This window comes from Orcinus orca, chromosome 11, assembly GCF_937001465.1.
Source record: "Orcinus orca chromosome 11, mOrcOrc1.1, whole genome shotgun sequence".
NCBI lineage: Eukaryota > Metazoa > Chordata > Mammalia > Artiodactyla > Delphinidae > Orcinus > Orcinus orca.
The window spans coordinates 32,199,665-32,216,645 of record NC_064569.1 but is presented as its reverse complement, the minus strand read 5'-3'; the positions used below and the strand labels follow the sequence as shown (position 1 = coordinate 32,216,645).

General features: G+C 34.6%; 1 protein-coding gene and 1 long non-coding RNA gene across 10 annotated transcripts in view; one reads left to right on the top strand and one right to left on the bottom strand.

Annotated features, from left to right (window-relative positions):
• LOC117198029 (uncharacterized) overlaps window positions 1–1,217 on the top strand; it is a 62,210-nt gene extending 60,993 nt beyond the window's left edge. For all 4 annotated transcript variants that reach the window (XR_004478949.2, XR_007470007.1, XR_007470006.1 and 1 more), the window contains one exon: window positions 154–1,217. This is a non-coding gene — a long non-coding RNA (uncharacterized LOC117198029). The remainder of the gene's footprint in view (window positions 1–153) is intronic.
• The window catches only part of CNTN1 (contactin 1), a 377,545-nt gene that overhangs the window by 7,522 nt on the left and 353,042 nt on the right, over window positions 1–16,981 (bottom strand). The window lies entirely within an intron of this gene.

Below are 16,981 nucleotides of genomic sequence, written 5' to 3'. Positions count from 1 at the left end.
TCTTAAATTTTGTGGCAGAAATGGGTGAAAACAAAAGTTAAAGGAGGAAGAGCTGTTTTTTACTTTCAGATACTGACATATAACTTAATGTATGAATGAATTTTCTGACCAAGAAAATTTAAAAAAAATTCATGTACTCTAATTTTCTTGCAGGACTTAACACTTAAAGGATGTGAAACCATTGAGGCAAAAACAAATACTTCAAAATTTGTCTTGACTACTGGGATTTTACAGAATGTCTAAACAAAACAATTATAGATTCGTTATTGGTTAATTCATTTCTGGAATTTCTATCTTATATGTCTCTTCTCCCTTTCATATTTTCTTTTTCATGATTCCCCCCCACCCTTTTCCTGATTCCCACCCGATTTTTTACCCTTGACTAGAAACTGGTATAGAATTTGGAATAAAACTTCTGTAACTCAGTGAGGTTAATGTTAAAATTTTCTTTGGGCCATATATCAGAATTTTTATTTTTATAAATTGTCTAATGCTTATTAAGAATTAAAAGACGTATCTCTTTAAAAAGTTAGTTGGCTCTGCTTCAAATAGGTCTCTTGGGGAAAACGCTGTTACAGTTTTCAATTTTAAATCCATTATTATAAGCATAACTACCTGCCTTTGACAAAATGGAGTTATGGATATTTACCCCAATCGGTTTTAAGAGTTTCTGGAAAAGAAAACAAAAGAGAAATCAGGAAATAAGATGGATTTTTTCTTTGAGATAAGAAGACTTTTTATATTTGATGATTTTTTTGGCCTTTGATATCTATTATATTATAGTGTCTATGTGTATCAGCTTGCTTATTCTGTGTTTGAGAATTTTATCTCCTTATGCTTCTTTGAGATAGCAAAATACTAAGCTATGTGAAGAAGAAGAAGAAAAAAAGATAATTTAAGACCTATTTGCAGTTCTGTCAATAGCTAGTTGTGTAACTTTGGGCAAAAGAGAATATTTGAACTCAAAATATGGCTCTGAGGCTGGTGTGATCTTTGGCCATTTTACTTGTCAAGGCTGTGGATTTTTCCTTCTGTAAAATGATAGGGTTCAATATTATAACTCCTTAGGTTCCTAGCACTGCCATTAGTCTATGATTCTATGCAAACCATAATGTGTTCAAGAATATCAAGCATTGAGCCTAAAATTTGCAAAGATATTTGTTATATTTCCCCTTATTTATGATAAAGTTGATATGTGTTTATATATATACATTAAAAGCTTGATCATATAAGTGATAGTGGCTATGATGTTTTTTTTCAAACTGGTGAAACCCACTAATCTTGCTGCTCCTACTTACTTGGCAATTATAAACACATATGTCAAACAAAACAGCTTTTGTTTTTTTTTGGCAAGGGTGTATGGCTTGCTGACAGCTTATCCTGGCAGTCATATATTTTCCTTACTCTGGTCCTTTCCCTATCAGGAAATGTGAGATTACAAGGATGCATTTCTTCTTTGAGAAAGGATCAAGCATCTCCATTAGAGTGATGACCAATTATTTGCTGGGAAATATAAAACTAACTTCTAACAGTCCATTCACTAACAAACACATTCTAAATAACCTAATTTTGATATAATTGGGGGGCAAGATGAGAGTATAATTCTGAGGACTTTTAAAACTGGTTTTCCTACTTTTTTAGAAATGCAAGGTAAGATTTTCACAAAAGCTTGAGACTTGGCATTAGAAAGAATTCTACTTGAATACTGTTGCCCTCGCTTGAGTGTGTGACCTCCGCAAGGTACTTAACCTCTCAGAGCCTCTATTTCCTTATCTGGAAAATGGGGAGTACAATATTTTCACAGCAGGGTATTTGTGATAATTAAATGAAAAAAAAGTTAAAAATACATAGCAAATGCCATTTGATAATTGTGAATCTGAAATATGAAATTTAGTGTGTTCATTTAAAAATTAATATATAGTGAATATGAGAATACCCTAAGCATGGGATGAGACATAAGAGACTCAGAACTCTCTCCTATTCTACAAAATGTTCAACATACATATAATGCATTTCATGGGTTTAATTTTTTCCTCAACTTATACAAAATCTTTAACAAATAACACTCAAGTTCCTTATTCACAAACAACCAGAGCCAGCTTATTAGATCATCTTTGCATTTGGTATTGGAAATAGCTGTTTGGCAGAATATGCTTACTTGGGTAGCCCTGGTTTTGTGGAATGCATCAAACTAGGACTGGGATCAGTTTTTCTCAACATCAATAAAATTTAGAGAGCCTGGGGACTTTCAGATGCTCATTCTATTTTGCAATATTCATAAAAACAAATATTAAATTATTCCCGCCACTGCCCCAGCCTTGCCTTTCCCCAATCAGTTTTTGAGGCAAAACAATAACAAGTAGAGCCAGAGAAAAAGTTTAATAATTTGTGTATGCTCCATGCCAAGGCTAATGGTTCCTCTTTAGTGCTAGGCTTGAGGGCCCAGTTGAACACATCTATGACTAAGACTTCCTAGACAACTTCAGGAGCTACAGACACATACCCTACCAGGTTTACTTAAGAAGAAGTACTGCTCCCTGAACCTCTCCTACATCCCCCACAGACATACTTGCTTCTTCTATAGTTTTGCCACTTTACATTTTTAGGAGAAAAACTGGTGTTTTGCAGTACTGACAATGAAGCGTAGGAGTAAAACTAGTTGGACATGACAGTCAATTTTCCTTAAACTTATCAGTGTATGTAATCAAAAGAAAGCTAAACAAAGGGAAGCAGGCAGGTATGTCTTCTTACAAAGCCCACCAAATTTTTCGTAGCTGTTCTTTTACATAAATTTGAGTAAAGGATATTTTGCTGATTTTAATACTAATGCTCAAGGTCATGATGGGCACAATGTTTGCTTGTAGGTGAGACCATAGAACTAAAAAGGCTTAGTCTATCATGCTCCTGGATGTCATGACTATTTATTCATGGAGGGTCTATTTTGTTCAGGCATCCCTAAAATTATAGGAGAGATGACATATTTTTAGCAGACACATACTTGCATGCCTATTTCTAGTACCAATATTTGTGGGACAAATCATTCCCCAGTTCTAGGAAAGGATAGGTATTTTGCCTTTTAAATTTGCTTAGAACAGCAGGCTTTTCAAGAGATGAGAGGATGGGATGACACAGAAAAGCCCCTGTTAAGCTTTGGCATTGTGAGCCCCAAAGTGGCAACTATATCCAGTTTCATGCGACTCTTTTGTGGGACGGAACTAGCAGCGATCATTCACCCAGCTGGCCTTCCTGGGGGTGGTTTCCAATTCACATGTCAGGTTTTATCAAAGTATAGATGCAGATTAATTTCAATTTAAGTATTACCTCTGCTTTTCTTTTAAATCAAATCTTCTTCTGTGAGGAAAACTCCAAAAATTTAAATGTACAGATAGCTATGATATAAGAATAATAAGAAGATTTCTTTAAATCATTTATTCATAAGTTTTCTGGACAGTCTGGTCTACAGCATGTCCTCAACAAATATTTGTTCGATGGATTATTATTATTTTTTAATTTATTAAGTGCCTATTCTGTCCAGGGAACTTTTGCAACACGTTATTTTGTTTAATTCTTATAATACAGTTGAAGTATGTCTCATTATCCTCATTTGCAGATTAAAGGTCTAAGAGTCAGATTTGCTGACCTAGCACAAGGCAAAATTGGTTATTGAACTAAAACCTGGTTCTAAGCCCAGTGCTATTTTCTCTACCCCAAAGATGCTTCATGAATCCTTCTTAATATGGCCAGACAATGCAGTGGTCCAACTTTCCTTAATGTAATGAGTTGAGAGTTGGATTTTATTACCAGTATATAAATATCCCCATGTCACAACAGCCAAGGATCCTAGTCCCCCACTGGTTTCATGTGGTGGTTCAGAGTCACAGATACCTGGGAAGTTTTCCCAGGGCAAACCAGAGCAGAAGTCCCATTTGATTTTTCTTGATTCATCTTTGCTTTGGGGCTATAACAAATGAGTGACTCACCTGTTTGAGGTGGTATTTAGTTATTTAAGATTTTCATCCCTAATATAATCCTGAACTCATTTGTTTGTCAGACCTCGGGGCCTTACTGTAGGCCCCTACTTACTGTAGGATTCAGTGTCATCCATCTATCAGCAAGGATTAATTGGTGCTTCTCTGTTTTTCCACATGCACATGAAGTTCTTATAAGAAACAGTCTGAATTCATTGAATCTTCACAACTATTAAGAGGATCAAAATCAACTGAATCTTCTTTTTGTACTTTCACAGAAGAAACAATTTCTCAGCTATTTTCACAATAGTCTGAAACATGTAAGGAGGTACTGGCTGAAATCAACACTAATTACTCCAAAGGATTTCTAAGGGTTTGTGCTTATTCAGTAGAAGATATAAAATAATTTCAATCACTTTGGATGGCATCTACATGGAATTTTTGTTATTTTTATATATTTTTCAGAGTTCTTTTTTTTCCAGAAGGCTCATTCTTAGTCATGTTTTCATGGTGCTAAACCCTGAAATTTTAAGTTCTTTCCAAATTCTTTTTAGGTTAATAAAAATTGGGGAAAAAAGAAGGTTGACTTTCATTACGTCTGTAAGGAGTTTATTTTAAAAAATCAATAGAGTAGTTACTCCTTGCTAACCAACAGGAATTCTGGGGAATGCTTTAAGAAACCATTTTGTTTATACTGAACAAATCAAATTCTCTCACTCTGAGTGGAAATTGAAATTCTTTTGTCAACATCTATATTTCTAACCAGTAATACCAGTCTTCTGCCAGTATTTCATTATAAAATTTTGGGAGTCATTATTGACTATCTCTCCATAAGACTTGTGCCTTGTGTCTCCATGACTCGTGAGAGTGTGTTTTATACAGAGGGACTTTTGGATGTTGATTGATGATGATATACTAATATGCTTAAAAATAACATAATTAGTTTTCAAGATATTGAAAGAAATATAAAATCTAGAAAGAAGTTTGAGACCAATGATTTGCTTTGACATTTATTTCACCTGGACTGTCCTACCTCTTGTTTCCCTTCCCTGGCTTTTCCATATTAGGTTCTTCAGAGTTTGTCAGAGCACCACTTCTCTTGCCCTCTACACCATCTGTTCCATCCTTATTCTTATAGCATTTTCCCATCCTTCTAAATTACTTAGCTCAGTTAATGATTGCCATGCAATCAGAATGTTAAACATAGAGTCATTTTCAAAGTGCTTTTTCCTCTCACTTGCAATACACTGTCTTGGTCACCAAGTACAATTGATTCCGTCTCCAACATCGCTCTAGAATCTCTCTGCTCCACTTTCTCTCCTGTCTCTGCCACAGTGATCCAGGACCTCGTCACCTCTTACTTAATCACAAGAAAAGTAAAAAGATGAAAAAACCAAAACCCACAAATCCAATCTGCCCCCTTTTCACAATCTGTAATAACCTATACTCCAATTATACTACCTCTCTCTCCTTTTTGAATCCTGCATTAGAGACTCACTGAATGTGATGCCATTTTTACATATTCTCAGAGTCAACACTTGTTTCCTCAAACTCATATGCCCTATTACCCCCTTTTATGCCTAGAAAATGCTCATTGATCTTAAAAGAGTCATCAAAGTATCATTCTTTTAGGTAACTGTGCATGAATTTAATGACTTCCTCCTCAGTGCTTGCTTGTACAACACTTAATACATTGTGCTGCCAATTATTTTTTCACCTGTCTTATTTATCTGTGACTTTATGGTTCCTTAAGAACAGAGACCATGTTCTTATTCATCTTCCAACTTCCAGGGACCAAGTCCTACCTAAGACCTGTGGTGCTCAGTACATTTTTGTTGAATGAGTTGAACTAATGGTCCTGCTTCGGATCCCCCTCTGCTGTCATTATACCCATGATCTCTCTTTCTCTAGGCATGTGTGAGAAGGACCATTCCTGAGAAAATGTGGTGCAATGAATTTTTTTCCCTATCAAATCTCCACTTCTCTGTAGACTCAAAATCAAGCAATCATCCCTTTTAACCAACATCCAGTAGAGTGCTCAAGATGTAAATATGAACAAACAAGCCTCTTCACTGATAGTCCATATTCTGAGGATGACTGTTAGCCAGAGGTTATTTTATAATTTGGATCAAAAGGAAATAGAATTCACTGAGAGAAATTAGCTGCACGCCAAAACTTTGCTATTTTTTCCTCTTGTGAGAGTTCTGCTAATAAACTTGTGAGCTTTTAAGTGTTATTTAACATCTTTCTTGTTTTCTGTAGTATCTTGGCCAATTTTAAATTGCAACTGTGTTCAGAATATAATCTTGGACCAGGAAAACAAGACTGTTCCTTTAAAGGGACATATTTAGATAATATTTTAATTTGAACACATAATTTGTGCTTTAAGAATTTTAACTTTAAATCAGGTGAATTTTCCACTTGTATAGATAGAGTCTAAATAATTAAAAGAAAGTAATCTGAGTTTATTTAACTTCTTTAATGACCATTTGGATGCTGCCTCATTAGATAATGGTAGAGGCTGTGACAGATCCTGTCTACATAGTTAACAAAATGTGGTTTGGGTTTGGTTGCTGGAAATCTCACTTCTTCCTATCTGGCATTTACTACTCATTCTGCAATAATGAATTACTTATAGAAAGACCTTGGTATTTCTGGGTGTTTTCATTTATCCTCCATTGTGCCATGTCATTTCCCAGTATCAGGTTTTTGTTAAAAATTGCCACACAAAATTAATCTTCTCTGGACATAGTATAGAGATTAAGAGTACACATATTAGAGCTATAAATCATTTGAATCCTGACGTCTCTTTAACAGCGATGTGATTCTGGGCAAGTTACTTAAACTCTGATGCTCAGTTACTTCATCAGTCAAATGAGGATAGTTTTACCTAATTGTGTCTTATAACAATGAAAGGTACAGAAAGTGCATTGCTATTATATAAAAATATGTCAGAGTTGGCAGCTCTTCCTATTGAAATTACTGGGAAGTTGTTTTTCTGATCTGTTCCATTTGTCAAGGAATAGATTACCACTTATCTGTGGTAGCTGCAGGCCACATTCCAAAGAATTCTTTACTGGACTCAGGAAGGAAAAGGTACTGGGCCAAGCCCAAACTGAAGGGCATTTGCAAGGTAACAACTAAAGTCTAGAAAACCATTCAAGACTAGCCACAAGGCATCACACTGTACTGACTACAATTTAGCCACTCTGGATATCGAAGGTTGTACAAATTTGAAAACGGATCTTAGGTACTGAAGTGAGGCCTCTGCTTCTTTTAAAGTAAGAGCAGACCCTAGGCTATAATGCCCCAAATAGAAGCTGAGAAGACAGAGAAGGAAGTCACTACTGAGAAAGGTACACAGACATGATCTACCTTGTAGTTAGAGTTACTGGATGTCTTAGCTAAGTAGGCAGTAACCATCTGGATGTGATTGAAATTTAATTCTGATCAACTCTGCTTCGATTTTTTTTCTTTTTAAGATAGTTTCTCTAAGGTTTCGTAGAAGAAAAAGAGCTTAACTGCCTGATATTTGTTCATGAATTCAATTTACACAGAATGAGAGCCTACTACTATTCTGCCCAGTGCTAGGGCAGAAACAGCCTTTCTTCCCCCTGGAGATCACAGCTGAATCACAAGTCAACCACACTGCAGTGTTTTTTGTACTCAGAATGCCCAAGACACCATGGAAGCAAAACTGAAATGAGGGGCAGCTGCAGGTGGTGGCACAAAAGGAGTTTTCTGGAGGAAAAGGGACCTGAGCTAAGAAAGAAGAGATGGGACAAAATATATGTATGTGCTTCACAAATGCCCTTCTATTGTGATAATAAAATATTTACCAAGAAATGCATACTAAAAACAGAGAATCTAATGAAAAGTAATCCTTGATATTCAAAAGGAAATAAACTCTTATTCTAAGCCACTGCTTTATAATAATCTAATTTTACTTAGTTATAGTTAATCCCCTCAGAGATATTAATTTCCATTTCATTAATCCATAGAACACTCCAAAATTATAAAAACATGAAAATACTTTAAAATTTAAGAAGATATTTCATCATGATATTCTTGAACATAAATTTAATAGAAGATGAATACACATTTTGTTAGACTGTATTTCAAATATAGTTGCTCAATGTAAGAGAAGTTATTAACCTGAGAAAACAGCCACAACAGAAACATCTACTACTTGGGAAAATATGTAATCTTTCGTTTTAAAACTGGCAATGTTGCATTCCATCTACTTTTTAAAAGCCTGAGGATAAGCCACAGAGGATATTCTCTTCACTGACCATATAGCATATCGGTATAGAAAATATATTAAACATTAGAGACGTGGCATTTTAAAATTAACACAAATAAATAGGAATTTATCAAATTTGCACAAATGCATCCTACGACTTGACAATCTCTAAATCTAAATGTATATAAATACATTTAGTTCATCTTGTCGCTAAAAAAATAATTCTCTAAATATGACATGGCAATTGATAATGTGATATGAAGACATTATTCTGTGTAAAGTACATTATTCATGTACTGGCTTGTACTGTTCACTGTAACTGCTGAAGATTAAATAAAATTATTGAGTAATTGCTATGCACTGTGATAAGCGTTCTTGCCTATGCTATCAATAGGTTAATTTTAAAGACAAGAAATTTGCTCAAGTTTAAAGTAAGGAGAGAATACCATTTCATTTCTTGCTAAAGCAAAAACTGTCTGATCATATTCTCACTGTGATTTTCCATCTTTTATATAGCTAATGTTGCCTCATACATCTGACATGACAGCAAAACATATAATCTAGGATTCTAGGCATTGACAACAATCATTAATTTATAGAGAAATGATTACAATCAACTGTGCTCTAGGAAATACTTATAACACTGAATTTAATATTGCCTGTAAAATGTATGTCTTACTTTTCTTCCCAATATCAATGCTGGAACTCCTAGCATAATTTATTACTAATTTTATTAATCTCAAATTTTAGAAAAATAAATATTCATCCAGAAAGAATAACAAAGAGATTTAAAAATATGATATAATTTCGGGGCTTCCCTGGTGGCGTAGTGGTTGAGAGTCGGCCTGCCGATGCAGGGGACACGGGTTCGTGCCCTGGTCTGGGAAGATCCCACATGCCGCGGAGCGGCTAGGCCCGTGAGCCATGGCCGCTGAGCCTGAGCGACCGGAGCCTGAGTTCCGCAACGGGAGAGGCCACAACAGTGAGAGGCCTGCGTACCGCAAAAAAAAAAAAAAAAAAAAAAAAAATCGTCCCTATTTTCACTTTAATTTCTTTGAGAACAATGTAAATTTCCCCCTCTCTGAATTAGGGAACTAATTTATAAAATTTAGATATAGAATATTTGTATACTTCTTTTATCTGACCTAAAATATTGATTATTTAAATAAAATAACTGTATTAACTGTAATAACTGTAATTAACTGTAATAACTGATACAACTATATCTAATAGAAACTACTCCTTGAAGAACTAGAGAATAAGACAATAGAGTAATTGGGGCTCTTGATTTAGTGATAAATTATATTCAATTGATAAACAGGCAAAAAAGAATTTAAAAAATCAAAGCAAGAAAACTCTATGTTAAATAATTCTCATGTTTTAACTGAACCTAAAGTTCTACAAAAGTGTAATAACTGAATAAATATGAGATATCTTTTTTGTAATGTAATTTAAATATACCTTAGTTTAAATATATTAATAATCATTTAAAATTTTTTGATAAAGACAGTGTTTTAATCCTAAGAAAAACACAAAATAATATGTGGCTTCAGAGAGCTGCAAAAAGATGTGTTCAACTATCAAAATCATCCATATAAAGGGAAAAGTTATTAACAAAACCATAAAATAACCAGGGTTCCCAGAAATGAGCAATCTTCTAAAGGACCAACTCTATGTTATCAGCAGAAAAATATATTCAATGAAAACATAAGAGACAGAAGCTAAATAACTTATCTGCATAGTACTTTATTCTCTACATCAAATTCACTTTGGATATCAGGTACCCATGACAATATATTTATATGTTTGGAGGGTTAGGCAGCCACTTATGGTGACAGTATAAAAAGAAAAAACATGTTTTCATTTATAAAAACCAAAGATTTCTCAAAAGCTTAGAATACATGAAGTTACTAAATTACTTGATGTACTTGGATGAATATAAGAATTATGATGGCTATATATTTCAAATGTGATGGCATCACTTTTTTATGCTTCCCATCTTTTTTCTTTTAAATTTGTTTGCTTTATGTTTTGGTTTTCTCCTTGGATTACAATCTCTTTGTAATTTTAGAATCACATATGTCAGTTTTCCATTTGTCATGAAAATTATTATACTAAAAATATAAGCACTTTTAAATTGTGTCAATTTTTCTTCATTTTTAGCATTTTTTTCTTTAGATTTTATTGGCTCTTACATTTTACAATACATTCTTTATGACTTTATATGTTTTAAGAATTCTTTTTAACTTACATTTTAATCATAAAGCATATATTGGGAATCAAATACATGTGTCTTATAGTTCTAGAGAGTCAACACATGTTCTTAAGGCATTTATGATCTAAATCTTTGAAGCATTTTAGTACATCAGTATTAATTTAGATCACTTACTTTTGCTAGTTTAATTGAAAAAATAAATATTGAGTCAAAATTCTTTGCCAGGTTCTTTGGAGAATAAAACATAAACATTTACTTATGAGTTATATGCTACCTCATTTTAAAAAGGTTTTAAGATAGTTTACAAAGATACATAAATTATGGTAAAGAAAAAATATTAGTTGAGGGGAAGGGAAATAAGTTTAGGAAAAATGAGACAAAGCTGAGATAATGATACATAAATAACAACAACATCCACTAATGCTACTATTGAAAAACACTTTACCTATATTCACCTACATTCAGTTAAAATATACAATGCTCTATGTACTGATACTTTGCTAAAGGTATGTTGGAAATATGGCATTGTTTTGGCCAGGCAATTCAAATAGAAAAATAGATCAATCATGAAGTTGATTATCTGAAAGATAAAAACAAGTATTGTGCTCAAGAAAAGTGTTCTACTTCTGGTCCTCAGACCAGAGAAAGGATACAGGTTAAGGGACAGTCTCTCCCAGGGCAGTACCTGAAATAAAGGATGCTACACAATACTGGAAATGCATCTTCTCCCCCTACCATCACCCCTAGATCTTCTAAAGGAGAGTACTGTATTGAAGGAAGATATTGATAACCTATTTAGAGTGTGTATGTGTGGAGAATAAGGTTCTTATTAAATATGGTCCAGTAAGTAATATCTAAGGTGCCTACAGAGGACAATGGATTTATTTAGCTATATGAATTTTTCTTGTGTGTGTGTGTGAAGCATGGGGTGGTGTTGAGAAGATAAATTTTTCTAGTATTTAGACAGAAGCGGTCTTTCTTCATATACTTCCTCTAATAAGATCTCACCTTCTCCATTAAATTGTGTATAGGAATTTGAAACATACTGATTTAATATTAAATATCAGACATTTTATTTAAATATTTATTTATTAGCCTGGCCCAGTGTCTTCACTTCTCTAAGTTTCGCCTCACCTAAGAAAATTTTCAATCAAGTTTCCATAAAAGGAGGACACTGTAGTACAGCAAAACATATCCTCAACTATCAAGGAATAATATGGTATCAGATTTCGTGTAATTGTTTTTTGCTTTTGTTGTTTTTTTTTCCTATAATGTTCCTCAATATAAGCCAATAGCACAATACCAAAGTACAATTCAATAAAAATCAATCCTATGAAGATGGAAAACACTGTCTTCTAAAGACACAGCTCACTGAAGTTTTAGACAGATCAGTTTATAAAATTGATTGGATCTCCTGGGAACGGATGGAAGGGGGTATCTGCATAGCCCATGCGTTCTCTACAGGGACAATATGGCTTCCACGGAGGTGAAAATTGGTTCTTGTGAGGTGAAGAATATCTGGGCTATTACAATGGTTTTTGCATCTCCAAAGGGCTACAGTACATAAACAGATATGCAGTATTTCTGTTGTATTAAAATTACATGGGTGGCAACAGCTGCTAAGAAAAAACATGTATAAAGGTTTATGAGGGAGAAAAATAATGAAAAAAGATTGAGAAACTCTGGTACAAGTATTATCTCTCCCAATCATTCTTCTGTTTGGAATTGGGTGGCAAAGTTGTAAGGTACAGGAAAATAGATTTAAATTTATTATTTATTTATTATTATTTATTACTCACATAAAATATGGACACTATTGTTCCCATTCTACATGTAAAATATAGAATATACCTATGCTAAATAATCAAACCATATAAATAATACAAATATATACAAATATATAAGAATATTGTAGGCCTCTTGATTAGAGGAGTTAAATTTGCAAATTTGCAAGATATTGGAAAACCAATTTAAAATCTCACAGAAACAGATTTATGATTTATGAGTTAGAGAGTTAATGGAAATGAACAAGGTTGACAAAAATCAGACAGAATATAAGTATGAATATGATCTAGTCCCATTCTGAGAAGATGAAAGTCATTGGAGGTTTTTGCATAGATAAGACCTAACATATTTTTAAATGATCACTGTGGTTGTTCTGCTGAGAATGAATTGTAGGGTTGTAGCTAAGTGTAAATCAGAGAAAACAGTTGGATGGCTAATCAATAATCCTGGAGACAAAGCACGATGGCTGGATCATGATGGTGGCAGCAGAGGTGGAGGTTTCTAGATATATTTTAGTGGTATAGGAATAGCCACTAATTCCACTTTAGTGGAATAGGATTTCTTGATGAAATGAAACTAGTATATAGGAGGAAAAAAGAAGTCAAAGATGACTTCCAGGAAGACTGGAGATGCATTGTGGAGACAGGTGAAAGTGTAGGAAAAGTATATATATAAAGAAAAAAGTTTAATTTAGATATCCAAGTCGAGATAGTGATTTGACAGTTGGAGAAATCAAAGATTTATGTTTGAGAGTTTTTAGCATTTCTAGCCTTGAAACAATAAGATTGCTTATGGACTAAGAAGGATAGAGTTATTGGAAGGATAATCAAGAACCAGCAAAAGAGACGTAGAACAGCATCTTATTAGGGAGGAGGAAAATTACAAAAGACTGGTGCCCAGAAAGCCAAGAAGGAGAAAGTGATCAACTGTATTCAAGCTGCTAAGAAATGGAGTAGGAGAGAACTAACTTCTGCATTAAAAATATGAAGGTCATTGGTGATCTTGACAAAGCCTATTTTGATAGAGGGTTGGGAGGGTGCATATTCAAAACAGGATTTGAGAAGGGGAATTAGAAACACTGAAGAGGGACAAATTATTTTTTGCATTTTGCTCTATAGAAAATCATAGAACAATGCATTAGTTGCAAGGGGAGATTTTCCTTTTTTCTTGTTGTTGTTGTTTGTTTGTTTTTATTTTCCCTTAACAATGGGCAAAATTGCAGAATTCTTGCATAGTGATGAGACAAATCAAATAGAAAAAAAATGATGCAGAAGAGAAAAGAAAGAATGGCTGAAGCAATATTCATGAATTAACAAGAGGCTATGGCATCTGGTTCACATGTGGCCGGCTGCCCTTAGATAAGAATATGGAGCTCAGCCAGGGCATTAAGAAGGAAGGCAGAGCACATGGACACATATTTATGTGTTGGTTGCTTCCAATTCCTTCTATTTTCTCAGGGAAGCAGGAAGCAAGCTATTGACTAAAAAGGGAAGATAGGAAGATACTTTGGAAATTTAAGGAAGGAGAAGGAGGTATGTAATTGTTGTCTAAGGGAGAGAAGAATAAAGTTACTAGGAAAACCTAGTGGAATGGCCCAGTAGCACTGTGGGCCCACTTGACATGGTCAGGAGTTCAAGGTGTAACCAGTCTTAATTTGGGGTATTTTTCTCTAGCCACCATTAAATGTGAGAGTGTAGGTTTTGAGTAAGTGGACAGTTAGATTTAATCCACAATTTTTCCAAGTGAGTATGATGAAGTGAGAGAAGTAAAAGGGTACCGGTATGTATGCCAAGGAGTAATGATAATTTATGGCTGTGGGATTTCAGCTAGATATGGAGAGATTGAGAAAGGTAGAGGACATAAGAAAAGTGGTGAGATAAAGGGTTTGTTGTTCCTGGTGGGTCAAAATTTTTCAGGAACCTGAGTACTAAAAAAAGTGAGAAGAAAGATAGGTGTCTTTCAGAGATGAGAATATTTGAGATTATGAAGACAGCAATGATAAGGGTAAAAGTGGAGCCATGGCAAGGACAACACAAATTGGATTAAGTGTTTCAAAGAACTGAGAAGACAGTGTGATGTAAGGATCACTGACATGTATATGGAAATCAGCAAAAGGTAGGAGAGAAGTAGTGTTGGAGAGAGTGCCAGTGCACCAAAATCTTCAAGGAATGATCTCAGGGACTCATAGAAAACTTCAGGAAGGGGAAATAAGTGAGAGAAGCGGATGATATGAGGTTGTAAGCAGGGAACTTGAGACAAGAAAGAAGGAGGATACAATGGAAGCATTATCAAGAAGGAAGGAGAGCACCTATCTTGCCACGAGGCCCAGTGTTCAAGGAGTATGAATAGACTGCAGGAGGAGCAACATCATTGGGAGCGGCGTGGGTGGGGGGTGGAGTAAGGTTTCTGATAAATTAAGAAGGTGAAGGAAACATTCAGTGAAGAGATGAATATTATAAGAGGCTACTGATGACTGATAATGAATTCCAGAGGCAGAGTAGGAAGGTTTTAAGAACTAAGTTTGGACATAAATGATGCCAGAAAATGGGGCACAGAGTAGTATTAATCTATTAGACTTGAGGGTCTCCAGGCAGTAGTGCTGGGGAAGTGGTGAATGTTGGGGATGGGGATTGAAGAGGAGATCTTGGTGGGAGCACATGGAGTTCTGCTTGTATGCAGGCATAAAATATGAGAAAAGTTGTGTTTAATCAAAATTTGGATTCAACCATGTGAGGAGCATAAAGAGAGAATGAGGCAAGGTACAGTGGTTTTAATTATGAACTATGGAATCTGAGCTCTTTAAGGCCACAACTGAGGACATCAAAGAGAACGAGGGAAAGGAAAACAAGTGATAGGGTCAATGGCAGGTCTGGGTGGGGGAAGGTGAAAGAACTGTTGGAGATGGAAGGAGATTTGAAGGAATGAATTGGAAAGATAACAGTTAGTGGTCAGAGAATAAAAGCTTAAACTTAAATTTTTAATTTTTTGTAGCTATTGGTAAAGCCAAGATTTGCAAGGATTTTTGTGTCATAGACACCTTGACATCCTGTGAATCTCTGAGAACACTGAAAATAATGCTTTTACATACATAAAATACAATACATAGAGTTAAAAGGAAATACATTATATTAAAATGCATTTTTAAAATATCAAGAAAACAAATATATGTTTGTTAACACATAAAATAGTGTGCTTATTAGAACATTACATAATAAGAAATTGGATACAGTCTAATAAATATATTTTTTGAAGAAGCGATACTGCAACAGGTGAACTATTATATGAGAATATCTGGGATTGTTACTGGTGAGTGATTTGTAGCTTAAATTCATATTTGAAGAAATCATAAATTTTAGTTAGAAATTAATAAAATTTTTTATTAATTATTTCTCAGTCAAGTTTCAGGGACCACTCAAGTTCTAATTCACATTCAAGTCTGTGAAGCCCTGTCTAGACTGTAATCATGGGTGGGTGGCTGAGGCAGGCAGAGGTCAAGATCATCAAGAAACAGGAATTAAGAGGCCAGGACATTGGAAGGATCATCTCCACACATGTTGATATTCAAAGATTTCAGAACTTCCAGGTATATCTAGACTTTGAGGCAATGACTTTGGGCTAAGTGTCTTGTTGCGCTACTCCTTTGTAATCTACAGTATCCTTGACTCTTCCTAAGTCCTCTGTAACCTACAACAAACACCCTTCCATATTTCTGCTTCTCACTGCCACGTGAGGAAGGCTGGCGATTTGCTTTAGAGATGAGAGGCAATTATTCAGGGTCTGCCTGGAGTGATAGGTTGTAGAAGAAAGACTACTGGATGGAGAAATTCATACTCTTGGATTATGTTCCAAATGATTTATTTTCTCTTTATCTGGCTCATTTTGCATAGAAAGTGCCCTTGGAATGTCATTTGCTTCATTACATTGCTTTTATACTGTGAATAACCTACCAAAGAATCTGGCTTTTAGCCGTACTCAACTATGAAAAGTACTTTGAGACCTAAACATTCCTTCATCAATCACTAAAGTTGGTCCCTAATGTAGTATCAAATGGACCATTTTAATATGTTGATATATCACTTGCCAGTTTAAGAGTTATATTCCCTCTTATTGGAGCATTAAAGGTTTCCTGTTCTATTTGTGACAATTTTGCAGGAATTTATTTTTAAAAATAACAAGCTCATTTTCTTTTCTAAATGGTTTTCAGATTTATGTTACAGTGAGTAAGTGTCAAACCACAGGAGAGAAAATTTAAAACCCAACTCTCTTTCTCAGCACAGACAATTGCCTCTATATATTCCTAAAAAGGTTACAAATTTCAACAGAGCCTATAATTTTTCATAGGAAAATTAGTTTTGAAATAGTACTTTAATGGTTGATGTATATATCATTTTAAGATAATATAATTATTTTAATTCACTTATTTGTTGCTCTTCTTTCAGGAGAGAATATAAAGTAATATCTTTAAAAAATTTTTTTTAATCTTTTTTTTTTTACATCTTTATTGGAGTATAATTGCTTTACAATGGTGTGCTAGTTTCTGCTTTGTAACAAAGTGAATCAGTTATACATACACATATGTTCTCATATCTCTTCCCTCTTGCGTCTCCCTCCCTCCCACCCTCCCTATCCCACCCCTCTAGGTGGTCGCAAAGCACCGAACTGATCTCGTTTTGTAGTGTGTATATGTACATGCCACTCTCTCGCTTTGTCACAGCTTACCCTTCCTCCTCCCCATATCCTCAAGTCCATTCTCTAGTAGGTCTGTGTCTT